Source organism: Schistocerca americana, chromosome 3, assembly GCF_021461395.2.
Source record: "Schistocerca americana isolate TAMUIC-IGC-003095 chromosome 3, iqSchAmer2.1, whole genome shotgun sequence".
NCBI classification, from domain to species: Eukaryota; Metazoa; Arthropoda; class Insecta; order Orthoptera; family Acrididae; genus Schistocerca; species Schistocerca americana.
In genome coordinates this window covers 565,885,788-565,902,140 of record NC_060121.1, presented here as the reverse complement: position 1 = coordinate 565,902,140, position 16,353 = coordinate 565,885,788, and the positions used below count along the sequence as shown (strand labels likewise).

The 16,353-nt window shown below is 41.9% G+C and overlaps 1 protein-coding gene across 4 annotated transcripts in view; it reads left to right on the top strand.

Annotated features, from left to right (window-relative positions):
• The window catches only part of LOC124605431 (cytochrome P450 9e2-like), a 121,604-nt gene that overhangs the window by 75,080 nt on the left and 30,171 nt on the right, over positions 1 to 16,353 (top strand). The window lies entirely within an intron of this gene.

Sequence of the window (16,353 nt, the reverse complement as noted above, 5' to 3'; positions counted from 1 at the left end):
TGCATGTTGAGCCGTTGGCTGGAAATTGAAACGAGACAAGTAAAGAGCCCAACGCTGGAGGCGGTGTGCAGCCTTGTCGGGAAGTAACGTTGATGGATGAAACAAGGAAACAGGTGGTTTGTGATCAGTAACAAGATGAAACTTTGAGCCATAGAGAAAAACACCAAACTTATGAAGAGCATAGATAATGGCCAAAGCTTCTTTTTCAATTTGAGAATACTTTTGTTGGGCATCCATGAGCGTTTTGGAGGCATAAGCAATGGGTTGTTCTGAACCGTCAGAAAAACGATGCGCAAGGACTGCACTGACCCCGTATTGAGAGGCGTCTGTGGCAAGATCAAGATGTTGGCCAACAAGAAGTAGCCAGGGACGGGGCCTGTTTCAGCATAGTCTTCAATTTCTGGAAAGCCGCATCACATGACGCGGACCAGTGAAAAGGCACGTTTTTATGCAACAGGTGATGCAACGGCTGAGCCACCGAAGCCGCAGATGGTAAAAACTTGTGATAGTATGTTATTTTCCCCAAGAATGCCTGCAGTTCCTTAACAGATGTGGGGCGAGGAAGGGCATCGATCGCAGCGACAGTTTGCTGAAGTGGACGAATACCACCCCGAGAGAGTTGAAACCCCAAGTACGTGATAGATGCCTGAAAAAATTGTGATTTCTGATGATTACACTTAAGATCGGCAGTCTGTAAGACATGAAAAAGTGTGCAGAGATTTTGAAGATGTTCTTCAGTGGTGGAGCCAGTGACAACAATGTCGTCCATGTAATTGATACACCCAGGGACAGGGAGCAATAATTATTCCAAGAATCGCTGAAAGAGAGAAGGGGCGCTAGCAACACTGAATGGCAAGCATTGGTATTGATAGAGGCCGAAAGGCGTGTTAAGGACCAGAAACTGCCAGGAAGCAGCATCGAGAGGAAGTTTATGATAAGCTTCTGACAGGTCAATTTTAGAAAAATACTGGCTTCCAGCAAGTTTAGTGAACAGTTCTTCAGGACGGGGCATAGGGTAAGTGTCGATGAGGCATTGAGCATTTACAGTGGCTTTGAAATCGCCACAGAGACGAATATGACCATTTGGCTTAGCAATGACAACAACAGGAGAGGACTACTCACTGGAAGTGACAGGAAGCAAGACCCCTAAAGTAGAGAGACGATCCAACTCCCGTTTTACCCAATCACGGAGGACCACAGGAATGGGCCGAGCCCAAAAAATCTTAGGCCGAGCAGTGGGTTTGAGTGTGATATGAGCTTCAAAGTCGTTTGCATGGCCTAACCCAGGAGAAAAAAGGGACGAAAATGTCGTCGACAAGGAATCCAGTTGGGCATAAGGAATAGCATCAGAGACAATATTGACAGAGTCATCTATGGAGAACCCAAAAACGCGAAAGGCATCGAAACCAAAAAGATTCTCTGCGTTACTCTGGTCGACCACAAATATGGGGACAGTGCGAACGATGGATTTGTAAGATACCTCAGCATTTAACTGTCCCAAGAGAGAAATCTTCTGTTTATTGTATGTCTGTAATTGCTGAGTGACAGGTGACAGGAGTGGAGAACCCAACTGAAGATACGTCTGAGAATTAATTATAGTGGCAGCAGAACCGGTATCCACCTGCATGCGAACATCTCGACCAAGGATTTGGACAGTGAGGAATAACTTCCGTGAAAGGTAAGAAGTGCAATTGACAGGTAACAGAGAATCAGAATCAGCGTCATGTTCATGAACATCATGTATGCGGTCGGATTTGCAAACGGAAGACACATGACCTTTCTTTTTGCAATTGTGACACACAGCCCAACGTTGGGGACAATCCTCGCGTGAATGTCTCGTAAAACAACGCGGACATGAAGGAAGTTGCCAGGGGTTTTGCTGCAGTTTCTTAGTGGGTTGTTTACAGTTAGGCCAAGGCTGCACGTGGTAGTGCACTGCAGCCACGTCGGCCGGCGGGGACGCGCCGCACGCGTCGTCAACAGTGCACAGAGGTTGTATTTCCCGACATCACCCCACTCCTCTATTTGCGCCCCAGTGGCACGAGGAATTTCAAAAGACTGCGCAATGGAGAGAACTTCATCTAGAGTCGGATTTGCCAACTGAAGGGCATGTTGCCGAACTTCTTTGTCGGTCGCCGACCGGATAATAGCATCCCGTACCATGGAATCGGCATAGGATTCTTTGTGAATGTCAGTAACAAATTGACACTTTCGACTGAGGCCATGAAGTTCAGCAGCCCAAGCGCAATTGGATTGATGTGGCTGTTTTTGACAACGATAAAAGGCAACACAAGAGGCTACCACATGTGTTTGCTTTTGAAAATAGACAGACAGAAGTGAGCACATTTCAGCAAAGGACAAAGACACAGGATCCTTCAGAGGAGCCAATTGCGACAACAACCGATACATTTGAGGTGAAATCCAGAAAAGGAACAGAGACTTACATGGTTGTTCGTCCGTGACATGAAATGCCAAGAAGTGCTGTCGAAGACGTTTTTCATAATCAGACCGGTCTTCCGCTGTCTCGTTGTTAGGAGGAAAAGGAGGTATAGCAACGAAATCGCGAATCGCCGCTGTTAGAAGCGTTTGCTGTTCAAGGAGATTTTGCAATAGTTGCTCGACAGTAGCCATGGAAACCTGTGGGTCAATGGTGAAAAGGAAAAATTCACTACCTCATCGCCAGTTGTTATAACGTCAAGTTTAACACATATATTTCAGAACGACACAACACATATAAGTCACAGAGTAAGTTGACAAGCAAGACATGTGTACACGTTAGCATTCGAATGAGCACTGAGTCCCAGTCTAGCGGGCGCTGCTCGGCTGGCCGCTTAGGTGGCGCAGCTGCTGCATGGCTGGCAGACAGCGCCTTACGTAGAGGACACGCTAATGATCGGCGAGTCACAACAATTATTTTTGCTATCAGGTCCAATGTTTCCAGACTGTATACTTCATAACAGAGCAAGGTAGAACCATCCTACTTGTTCTTGTACCAATCCTTACATTTAGCTACTCTTTTATTCAAGTAGGAATTCATAAAATTTTATTGTTCACATTGTCATTTCTCAATTACTGATGACAACAGTCTAATTAATTTACCTGAAATTCATAGTGAACAGATGTCTGTTCGATATAATCTGCTGGAAGCTCTCATTTGCCTCTTTTCATTAAAGATCTTACTTTTTCAAAAAATGTTATGTATCAAAAATTGTCCATAATCAAAGATCTTGTGTTGTAGAACATTCAAATCTTAAGTAATGGTTGTTTCTGAAATGTAATACCATAATTTATAGCTCAGAATTTTCTGACTCCAAAAAGTCTACTTTCACTAGGAAGCTTATTAATTTGCCAATTGTTCCATCTGAAAAATTTCATTTTTTAACCATTTTTTGCAGCTTCTGTGAGTCCCTGCAGAAGTATAAGTAATATCACAAAATGGTATTTATAAGTTTGCCCATTTTTTCTGATCATAAAGTTCATAGTTAAATAGACTTGCTCTTTTGCTTATTATTATTGTATTTGCTCATCACACAGCCCAGTCATATTAATGTGATCACCTGTCAAGTGCCCAGATAACCAGCTATTGCAGAGTCGACCACTGTAAGATGCACAGGAAGAGAATCAGTGAGGTTCTGGAAGGTACCAATAGGGATATGGAGCCATGCTGATTCCAGCACTGTGGACAGTTGCATTAAGTTTCCATCCATAGCTCAAACAGCCCAATCGAGGTGGTCCCATAGATTCTTGAATGGGTTTAAATGTAGAGAGCTTGGTGGCAGGGGATTATGGTAAACTCATCCTGGTACTCTGTGAACCATGCGTGTACACTGCAAGCTGTGTGATACATTGTGTTGTCCTGCTGGTAGATGCTGTAGTGCCGAGGAAAAATAAACTGGGTGGTGGGGATGGACACGGTCCCCATGTATAGATGCGTACTTCTGTTGATTCACTGTGCCTTCCAGAATGATGGTATCACCCAGAGAATGCCATGAAAAAATTCCCCACACTATTCCCACCTTGTTTACTTTCAGACATTTCATACCATACATGTCAATACACATCTGTGCGATGAAGCAGAAAACATGATTCACCTTAAAAGGCTACCTTTCACCATGTAGTGGACATCCAGTTGCAGTACTGTCATGCAAATTACAGCCTTTGTTACCAATGAACAGCAGTCTGCTTGAGTGCATGAACCAGGTGCCTGTTGCAGAGGCCCATAAGCAGCAACATTCACTAAATGGTCGTTGAGAAGACACTGTTGCTAGCCCCTTGGTAATCTGGGCAGTCAGGTGTTCAACAGCTGCACATCTGTTCACCTGTACACTCCTCCACAATCATTTTTCATCACTGTACTCTATGGTCCCTGGAGCACCACAGTTGTCTTGGCTGCAGTTTCTATTGCCATTTTGCTATGAACAGCATACTTTAACCATGATGGCACAGAAACAGTTCAGAAATTAAGCCATTTTGAAAATGCTTCAAACCTTGGCCCAAAAGTTAATGATTGTACCCTTTAGGATGTCTTATAAATCACTTCCTTTCCACAATATGACTGCGTTTGCACTGTTTTCCACTTCCCCCAAAAAGCTGTAATATATCCTCCACTGCTAATGCTGCCACCAGCCAAGTGTGAATGGTTATTGCATGTTGATAACACCGGTATTACACTATCAAATTTCTTTGTCAAAGATTTGATCAAAGATATGATCAAATATTCCGTCAAGTATATTAGACAAAGATCTTTAACATAGTGCTAGAAGGGGTATTACACTGTCATCATATTTTTCGTCAAAGTTCAAGATAGCTGACAACAATAACTTGCTTGTTATTAACCGCAGCAGTTGCATGTACCACAATTGCACTCTGTGCATCTGCGGAAGAGAAGCAGGGGGAAAAAGGAAACATACCTGTGTGAAGCCGTGGGTTTTACGACGACACAATGGAAGCATTCAACAAAACTTGTTATGTGAGCTTGTAGTGGAGGGCATCAAGTCGTACATCAATTACTTAAGAATGGATGAGCATACATTTCTGTATGTGCTCAGTGAAGTGTATCCTCATATCACAAAGCACAATATTCACTTAAGAACTGCTACATCTGCAGAAGACAGGCTCACTGTAACACTCCAATTCCTTGCTACAGGAGAGGGTTGGGTTAGGTTAGGTTAGGTTAGGTTAGGTTAGGTCAGGTCAGGTCAGGTCAGGTCAGGTCAGGTCTGGTCTCCAATCGTCTTAATCTATTTTTGTATTCAGGGTGCCTCACGTTGTAAAGTGCCTCATCAGCTTCATACATCTCTATTAATTTTGTAGTTGTCGGCACACACCAATTGTATTTACCGGCAATGTTTATAAAAACACTACAGATGAGAGAATGCTGCAGCGATGGTAGTGTTCCACGTGGTAACAGGTCACATTGCAGTGAACAGAAGACAAGCGACTTCTTTGATCAAATCTACAGCGAGGCTCTAGATTTGATCAAATATTGGACAACATATGACAAAGTTCCCTATTACACCATCAAAGATTTTTGACAAAGAAATTTGATAGTGTAATACCGGCCTAAGACATAGACAGTGGTCGCATTAATGTTAATAGACTGTGTATTTGTATCTGCTGATTTTGCTCTCTCTCCTGTTAAAAGTTAAAATATAATAACATATTTTAATTTTTATTACTATGCACATCAATAAGCAGTTTGCAGCTCAATCCATCAATAAGTGTGTGGCAGTCATTCACAACATCAACATCAACATCAACATCTACATCCAAACTCTACAAAACATTGTGAAGTGCATGGCAGAGAGTACATCCCATTATATCTGTTATTACGGTCTTTTACCATGTCATTGACATGTGGCGTGTGGGAAGAATGATTGATTGAATGCCTTTGTGCACACTGTAATCAGTCTAATCTTGTCTTTGCAATCTCTATGAGAGTGATACATAAGGGCTTAAAATAATATTCCTAGATTTATCATTTAAAACGGGTTCTAGAAAATTTCTGAGTAGGTTTTCATGGGATAGTTTGCATCTATCTTCAAGCGTCTGCCAGTTCAGTCCTTTCAGCGTCTTCATGAAACTTTCCTATTCGTCAAACAAACCTATGACCATTCATGCTGCCCTTATTTACTTTCATTCAGTACCCCTGTTACTCATATATGGAACATCTTCCACACCCTTGAGCAATATTCTAGGATGGCTCGCATAACTTTTTGTGTTCAGTCCCTGTTGTAGACTGGTAGCATTTTCCTAGAATTCTACCAGTGAACTGCTGTCTGCCACCTACTTTAGTTACAACTGCGACTTTGTGATCATTCCATTTCAGATTGCTGCAAATTTTTACACGCATGTATTTGTATGAATTAACTAATTCCAACCGTGACTCATTGATATCATAGCCACAGGATCAGTACACTTTTTTTTCATTTTGTGAAGTGAACAATTTTACATTTCTGGACATTTAAAGCAAGTTGTCAGTCTTTGGCTCAGCTTTGAAATCTTATCAACATCATACTGAATATTTGTGAATTTTCTTCAGACATTACTTCATTGTAGATAACTGCATCATATGTGAAAAATCTGGGGTTACTAGTAGTATTGGCCACAAAGTTATTAATATACAACATGAACAGTGAGGGTTCCAACACATTTTGATGGGGCGCACCCGAAGTTACTTCAACATCTGTCGATGACTCTCCATCTAAGCAAGATAACATTTTGTGTCCTCTCTATGAAAAAATCATCAATTCTGTCACACATTTCACTTGAGACTGAAGTGTCCTTGGCCAGTTGTGTACTAAGACAACAATTTTATCCATTTATTGGAGTAGCAGCTGTTTGTTTATTCACCATAAATTAACTCAGTACTGCTTTAGAGAACGAGGATGATGACAAGCCATGTGTAGAAATAAGTACAACCACAATGCCCTCCTATGATGGTGCATAGCAGCTGCTCAGTATGATGAATCCCACAATTGTCATTAATACTGATGGGCAAGGAGCTGCTGTGAATGTGGGTCCCAAGAGGCCATGGGCTCATAGACAATCAAAAGGGCAGGGACAGTGAAGCATAGCTTTCTGGAGCAGCTGTGATCCTGGCGAAGGTGCGAGACGGAACTGTCCTATCAGTAGTGGCTGCAGCAAGTGTTGTGGTCCATTGCATAGGTGTGAGGATGTTGCTGGCAGTTGATCTGGGGCCCAGAGCTGAACTGTCCATCAATTAGTTGATCAGCAACATAAATACCCTTTAGTGGATGATTACAGGTGCAGTGTCACATGGACATGTGGCCACGTAGACTCAAGTAGGTGCCTGTGGCAGCAGTGCTGCTTACTATGACCTTGTGCCACATATCAGTGACGCTTGTGTCTCCAGACACTGTGGGAGCTGCAGGAGGCTTGGGTGTAAACAGGTCCATGACTCTTCAGTTGACAAACAACCTCCTGAGGTAAGGCTGGGGCATATCTCACCCATGAAGTATATCAGCAGGTATGGTGGCCAGATGTGCAGGGGCTGAGCCTGAAAAGTGCGGGTTGGGTTTCACATGATGTATGGAGGAGGTCATTCTGTTTGAGATATCTCATTGCATTTGAGTTCAGAATACGTTCTATGATTCTACAACAAATGGATGTTAGTGATATTGGACAGTAACTTTGTGGGTCACTTCTGTTACCATTCTTGAAGATGGATTAGACCTGTGCTTTCTTCCAGCTACTGGGTACAGTTTTTTGTTTGAGGGATCTATGCAAGATTGTAGTTAAGAGAGGGGCTAATTCTGCTGCAAATTCAGTATAGAATCTGATAGGGATTCTGTCAGACCCTGGAGCTTTGTTAATTTTAACAGTTTGAGCTGTTTCTCAACACCACTGACAGTAATACCTATTTCAGTCATCTTTTTAGTGGCACAAGAGTTAAATTGGGGGCAACACTCCTGGGTTTTTCCATTGTAAAGGAACACTTGAAAATGAAGTTAAACATTTCTGCCTTTGCTTTGCTACCCTTAGTTTCAGTTCCTGTCTCATCCATGAATGTCTGGACTCTAACTTTGGTGCCACTAACATGACAAGAATTGCATTGGGTTTTGTGAAAGATCTTCTGATGATACTCTGCTATGGTAATCATTGGAGGCTTCGTACATCGCATGCTTGGTAGCCAAATATGTTTCATTCAACATCTCTCTATTTGTAGCCCTATGCTTCGTTTTGTAACTATGGAGGGTCGTTCCCATCATGTCAACTGTTTTTTTAAACTTGAGCCATAGTTCCTCTACATGCTCCTGTGCTGAGCCAAAAGTTTCAAGTTCCTCACTGCTATATGACACTACTGCTTCTTTATCTAGTTTACTAAGCATATAAATATTTCTACTTGTTTTAGTTGCCCTTTATGTAATGGTAAATGTTCTTGCTGCAACTGCCTCATGGTTACTAATACCAGTTTCAGTGTGGATCTCCTCTAAGAAGGGAATTTTATTTGTTGCCATTAGATCTAATGTACATATTTCTGTCATTATTGGTGATCTGAACCATCTGTCATTGGCAGTTTTCAGAGAAGGTATTTAGTAATGTTCCACAGGATGTCTTGTCATGCCCACCACTAACAAAAATTAAATTTTTGTAATTGATTGTTGGATGATTAAAGTCTCCACCTATGATTACAATATGAGTGGGGAACTTATGCACTCACAAACTGAGGTTTTGTCTAGAGTTTTTGGTTACATTAGGTGAGTCTGATGGTCAACAGAAGGATCCATTTATAATTTTATGCCCACTTGTAATACTAAATCTTGCCCAAGCAATCTTGCATGCAACTTCAATTTTTAACTTGGCGGATTTAAGTTTCTTATCTACTGGTTAAATATGCCTCCTCCATTTTCCCATCCTTTCTATATATGTTTAAATTTTCCCCTAAAATTTCACTGCTGTCAACTTTGGGTTTTAATCAAGTTTCTGTACCTAGTATTACGTAAGCTTCATTGCTTTTAGGAGTGCTTCAAACTTTGTTACTTTGTTGTGAATGGTTTGGCTGTTAACCACTAGGATTTTGATGCTCTGGCCAGAGGGAGGCATTTCTGTGGATCTTACACTGACAAGTAAACCCCTTATTTTTTAAAGAAACAAACTCCCATGTATAAAACATCTTTAAACTTTTGATTATTTTACAACTGAGTTAACATGTTAGATCAGGTTTAGTTTTCGTTCTATAGACCCAAAAGTGAGATGATTCTCATGGACATGGAACATTGTCAGAAATACTCACTTCCCCGATCATTGTCAGGAGATTGCCAAGCTGTGTGAACACATTACAGTAAAATGGAATTGCTAATAAATATTTGACATTCAGCATGTAAATGAGAAAAAGCTTAGAAAAATATTGAAATTATGTTTAAAGTTTTTTTGGCAATCACTTAGGGCTCTCGTTATGAAACACTGAATGAATATAGTCTGGGTAATTTGCACACCGTTTTAAGCAGAAGCTAGTTTATCACACATAAAAATGTCTGATGTCATATATCTTGAACTATGTGTCATACAGTGATATAATTTTTCAGATACTTTCAGTGGTATATGTGGATACTGTCTGCAGACTGTGTTGTGAATAGAAGTAATAAATTAAAATGTCTTGGCTGATGCTGAAGTTTTACTGCGTGAATGTAATAAGCAATAATTTTTTTTTTCCATTCATCATATAATGTGTACGCACTTTCTACCTGTAACACTTACTTGTCTTATTGTGTTAAACTTTTAACATGATTATATCTCTTAATGAGTAGATTACAACAGAATTTTAAAATTTTAAATTTTGTCAATACTTATGTGAAATGTTGAAAATGAAATTTTTCTTGTCTCTCGAAGAGTACTGGATTCTGGGATAGTCACTTAATAATATAGATACTTGCAGGTCTCCTGCAGCTGTCATTGTCTGGACTGGATGGAAAATCACCTATTCTAAAAAACCCTTGTGTGCACACCACATGCTGTCATCAACATGGGTAGCAGCTTATGATGTGTATTGCACACCAGACCTATTTAGGAGAACCCTACAGTTCTCAACACTACGGTGCAAGTCCAGGAACTTGCAGACCAACTTTTCACAGGGCCTCTGCAGTCTTTGGTTCAACCCTTCCACTTGACTCAGCTCCTGAGCGGGAGGGGGGGGGGGGAACGATCTCTTCTGGGGCAGTGTTATACGTTTTGAGATTCTTTGAAACTATGAGCAAGGCTGGTATTCTCAACCTTCACTTCCAATTACTGGAATGGTCCAGTCATGGCTTCAGAGTGTAGACAAGAGGCATCATTTGTCCCAGTGTGTGCCAGTTGCAGTTGGTTACGTCCTGTTCCTTCAGTAGCTGCCAGAATAGCCTGTTCCACATGCTGAATGAGGCCCCCAGGCATACAACTGAGTGCACATGGTGTTCCTTCCCATAAGTTTCTGCCATTTTCCTAACAGTTACCATTATTTACAACAAGTTTCAAATGTTTCCCCTTGACAGGGGCTCAACAAATGTCCCAACAGGTAAAGTGAGTCTCACTGGCTCTGATTTGGTTTCAGTATAAGATGGCACCTTGAGCTTGTTGGTTTGAGGGGTGCGCATAACATTGTGAGTTGTTCCTGTCTCCAATCCTTCCTGTACAGGATGCCTAGACCTACCATATAATGAAGATGCTGAGTCACAGATAGGCACAACAAAAAGACTATCAGAAAGTGAGTTTTTGGCCAACAAGGCCTTCATCAGAGATAGACAACATACACATAAACACTCACACAAATGCAACTTACACACACACATGACTGCAGTCTCTGGCTGCTGAGGCCACACTGTGAGCAACAGCACATGATGGGAGAAGGAACTGGGTGTTGGGGATACGGAGGAGGCTGGGCTGGGGTGGGGAAGGGGAGGGATAGCAGGGTAGGAGTGGGGGACAGTAAACTGCTGCTTGTGGGAACAGTCCTGGCAAAAGTACTATGTAAGTTGTCACATTCAAACCCTGCCACAGTAACCCCACTGCAGAAATCGTGCAGGATATCTCCAGTCTCTCCTCAAATCCTTAGGCCCATCCCAGAACCTCTCCCCACAATCCATATCTCTCCTGCCCCTATCACTCCCTGCACTCCTACCTTCTACATGCTTCCTGAAGTCCATAAACCCAACCACCTAGGAAGCCCCATCGTGATTGGTCACTGTATCCCCACTGAGAGAATCTCTGCTCTCATAGACCAACACTTCAGCAAATTACCCACAACCTACCCTCCTATACAAAAGACGCAACCATTTCCTCCACCAACTCTCCATAGTCCTCTTCCTTTACCACATGGTGCCCTGCTCATCACTATTGATGCCACCTCCATTTACACTAGCGTTCCTAATGGCCATGGCCTTACCATGATTGAACACTACCTTTCCCAACACCCAGCAGATTCCAAATCTATAACCTCCTTTGTAGTTGCCATGACCAGCTGTATCCTCACCCACAATTACTTCTCCTTTGAAGGCATTACCTACAAACAAATACAGTGTACGCCTAGGGGCACTCACATGGCACCTTCCTGTCCCAACCTATTCATGGGTCATCTAGAGGAATCCTTCCTTTACACCCAGAATCCCAAACCCTCATCTGGTACAGATTCATTACTGACACCTTCATGGTCTGAATCAAGCGTGGGGACACCCTGTCCACACTACTCCAGAACCTCAACACCTTCTCCCTCATTTGCTTCACCTGGTCCTACTCAACCCAACAACCCACCGTCCTCAATGTTGACCTCCAGCTCAAAAATGTTGACCTCCAGCTCAAAGATGCCTATATCAGTAATCAGTACATCCATCCATATAAAACCTACCAACCACCAGCAATACCTCACTTTGACAGCGGCCATCCATTCCATACCAAGAAGTCTCTTTCATACTGCCTAGCCACCTGTAACCATCACATCTGCTGTCACAAGGGGTCCCACTCAAAATATACTGAGGGTCCCACTGAGGCCTGCACAGACTATAATTACCTTCCCAGCCTTGTACAAAAACAGATCTCCTGTGCCTTATCTCTCCAGTCACGCAGCACCTCCCAAACTCCCATTGTCTGGCCACAGAGAGCATTCCTCTCATGACTCAGTACCATCCAGGACAGGAGCAACTGAACACATTCTCTGCCAGAATTCTGACTACCGCTTGTCATCCCCTGAAATGAGGAATGTGCTGCCCACTATCATTCCTACCCCTCCCACAGTGGTATTCTGCCACCCACTGAATCTAAACAATGTCCTTGTCCATCCCTACACAACTCCTGTTCTCAACCCCATGCCTCATGGCCCATATCACTGTAACAGACCCAGATCCAAGACCTGTCCCTTACATCCTCTCACCAACTCCAGTCCGGTCACAAGTATCACCTATCCCATCAAAGGCAGGGCTACCTGTGAAACCAATTATATGATTTACAAGCTAAGCTGTAACCACTGTGCTGCATTCTATGTCGGCATGACAAACAAAAAGTTTTCTATCTGCATGAATGGCCACTGACAAACCATGGCCAAGAATCAGCTGGACAACCCTGTTGCTGAGCACACTGCCCAACACAACATTCTTCATTTCAATTACTGCTTCACAGTCTGTACCATCTGGGTTCTTCCCACCAATACCAGCTTTTCTGAATTGTGCAGATGGGAACTCTCCCTGCAATATGTCCTACATTCCCAAAACCCTCCAGGCCTCAACCTTCGTTAGTCCACTGGATCCGCTTTCAGGAGGATGATGGTTCAATCCCACGTCTGTCCTTCCTGATTTAGGTTTTCCGTGATTTCCCTAAAGTGCTTCAGGCAAATGCCAGGATGGTTCCTTTGAAAGGACACAGACAATTTCCTTCCCCATCCTTTCCTCATCCTGTGTGACTGACGACTTTGCTGTTTGGTCCCCTCCTCCAAATCAACCAACCAACAACTTCATTAGTCATTGTCCTTACCCATCTAGCCCCTTCCCTATTCCTGTTCCAGCACTACACAGCCCTCTATTGCACCAATATACCCCCAGTCTTTCTACTTTTCTCCTATTCCGTTAACCCTCCTCCCCCGATAAAGGCCTCGTTGGCCGAAACCTTACTTTCTGATAGTATTTTTATCTATGACTCAGCATCTCTGCTACACGGTGAGTAGCAGCTATCTTTTTCATAATATTGTTACATTCCGTCCTGGATTTTCCATTGTTGAGTTACACCTAGACCTACCATTGACATACTGCTCACAGAAGCAGACAAGTAGTGATAGATCCTGTAATTCAGTATACAGGGTCAGTATCCACAGGAGAGGATAGTACTTGAGGTGCTTTTGGTATCTCTGGTACATGATACTCTGTAGGCTTCCCAACACACCCATTCACAGCAGCATTATGTCGTGAGTTTCATGTTAATGTGTATAGCTATCAGCCTAAATGTACAGTTATGTTGTGATTCACTCTGTGGTTAGTTATCAAATTGTAAATTTCATGTTGTTAATCAGAAATAAATAAATAAATAATGTATTGTAATTATGATAGTGTAGGTGATGTACTGACATTGATATGTGAACTATATAAACCAATATATACAAGCTGATCATCACAATACAGGGTGATTCAAAAAGAATACCACAACTTTAGGAATTTAAAACTCTGCAACGACAAAAGGCAGAGCTAAGCACTATCTGTCGGCGAATTAAGGGAGCTATAAAGATTCATTTAGTTGTACATTTGTTTGCTTGAGGCGCTGTTGACTAGGCGTCAGCGTCAGTTGATGCTAAGATGGCGACCGCTCAACAGAAAGCTTTTTGTGTTATTGAGTACGGCAGAAGTGAATTGACGACAGTTGTTCAGCGTGCATTTTGAACGAAGTATGGTGTTAAACCTCCTGATAGGTGGTGTATTAAATGTTGGTATAAACAGTTTACAGAGAATTGGTGTTTGTGCAAAGGGAAAAGTTCTGGACGGCCGTGAACGAGTGATGAAAATGTAGCACGCATCCAGCAAGCATTTGTTCGCAGCCCAGGAAAATCGACTCGCAGAGCTAGCAGAGAGCTGCAAATTCCACAATCAACTGTATGGAGAGTCCTACACAAAAGGTTAGTTATGAAACCTGAACGTCAACTACCCGAGGCGATGGATCGGCCGCCAGGCAGCCTGTGACAGAGCACTTCATCACTGGCCTCCAAGAAGCCCTGATCTTACCCCCTGCGATTTTTTCTTATGGGGGTATGTTAAGGATATGGTGTTTCGGCCACCTCTCCCAGCCACCATTGATGATTTGAAACAAGAAATAACAGCAGCTATCCAAACTGTTACGCCTGATATGCTACAGAGAGTGTGGAATGAGTTGGAGTATCGGGTTGATGTTGCTCGAGTGTCTGGAGGGGGCCATATTGAACATCTCTGAACTTGTTTTTGAGTGAAAAAAAACCTTTTTAAATACTCTTTGTAATGATGTATAACAGAAGGTTATATTATGTTTCTTTCATTAAATACACATTTTTAAAGTTGTGGTATTCTTTTTGAATCACCCTGTATTTCTTGTGTCAATAAATGTGAAAAGATTTCAAATGAACTTCTACAATGTTGTGGTCTTCATTTAATAATATTGTAATTAAACCAAATAATTGCATGAGGAGTGACACAATGAAAAGCAGCTACCGATTGCAGGGAACAGGTCAGTAACATTACAACGTCAACTCTGATACAGGGCTGAATTCCACAGTTGATCTATCCTTGTGTTTTGCAACCCTTGCACTTAATGCTCAGTTGGTCACTGATGTTCACTCCAGTTATCACTTCCCTATCTGACTACACTTTGTAGCGTTCGAGCAAGCTGCCTAGATGGGTGGCTAGACAGGAAAATGGGACTATACAGGCAACTGGCTGGCCTGCTGATCATCCAGTGCCATGCTGTTCTTGTTATCGAGGTTTTAATTTGTGGTTGAAACAAAGAGGGATGCTGTTATTAGTTGTAAATCTATTGCATCACATTGCATTACCACATGCTACTGCACCAGCTTAACAACTTCTTCAGTGATTTTAATGGATATAATGGATAGTGTTATGACTAACAAATTTTTCTGAGATTAAGTGACTGGGCTGATGAAATGACGCTTCAAATGGGGAAAGGCTTGGCCCATGACAGCTTGCTTGACAGACAAATCTAGTCTTTTTGCAGAGGAGATAGGGAAGCTGTTACACAATACATGTGTATACTGAATGTAAACAATAATTCATTTTTTTCTCACTAAATTCATTATTACATATTAAACACACCTTGTTCTTATACTTAAAATTATGAGCTTGACATTTGCGTAAGTCTTACCTCAAAATTTTGTGAATTTTAAGAGTGTAAAATTAACAAAAAAAATTATTTTGTTCCTCTGCCTTTCGTACCATGAGACAACTGTATTTATAAAGGTTAAGCTGTTAAAATGCACAAAATATTGAGGTAAAATTTGCGCAAATGTCAATTTACAGTTTGTAAGTGCAGGAGTAAGATGTGTTTAATTATTTTAGCAAAGAAAAAAGGAATTTGATTCAAGCAGCTAAGACTGACTAAGGCAATGGTGTAAGAAGGTGAGAGAGCATTCAAAATATTATGTCAAATAATGGAACATCCAGATGGGATGTAACAATATAATGAAAAGGACAGTCGCTACTTGCCAGAAAGCAGAGATGCTGAGTTGCAGAAAGGCACAACAAAAATACTGTCAGAAAGTTAGCTTCTGGCTTACAAGGCCTTTCTCAAAATAGACAAAACAACACACACACACACACACACACACACACACACACACACACACACACACACACACACACACAATGCAACACATACAAACGTGACCACAGTCTCTGGCAGCTGTGTGTGCGTGTGTGTGTGTGTGTGTGTGTGTGTGTGTGTGTTTTGTCTATTTCTGACAATGGTCTTGTAGGCTGAAAGCTAACTTTCCAACAGTCTTTTTGTTGTGCCTTTCTGTGACTTAAAATATTATGTGGTGCACATGTGTTGTGACTTATGTGGCTTTTGTAGGCCCATCTGAGGTTTCGTCCTGGCTCAATAGACCATGACTGTCCTCTATCAGACTGTTTGTATTGATTTCCCCTTTACATTGCAAACAGTTAGCAGCTAAACCCTGTTGAAACCTTTGTGTTGTTCACACTTGTTTTAATTTCTGACCTTATTGGAGGAAGAAACAATACAGCCCTCATATTTGTTTGTACCCCTACTACTCTCTCGTAATGAATTGTTGACAACAACTTTCATTAGCAAACAAATGGAAATTCTTTGGTTAATGTGCAAAAATGTTTAAATAGATGCCTACAAGACCATGTACAGAAGTTATGGAACCTGGAATTC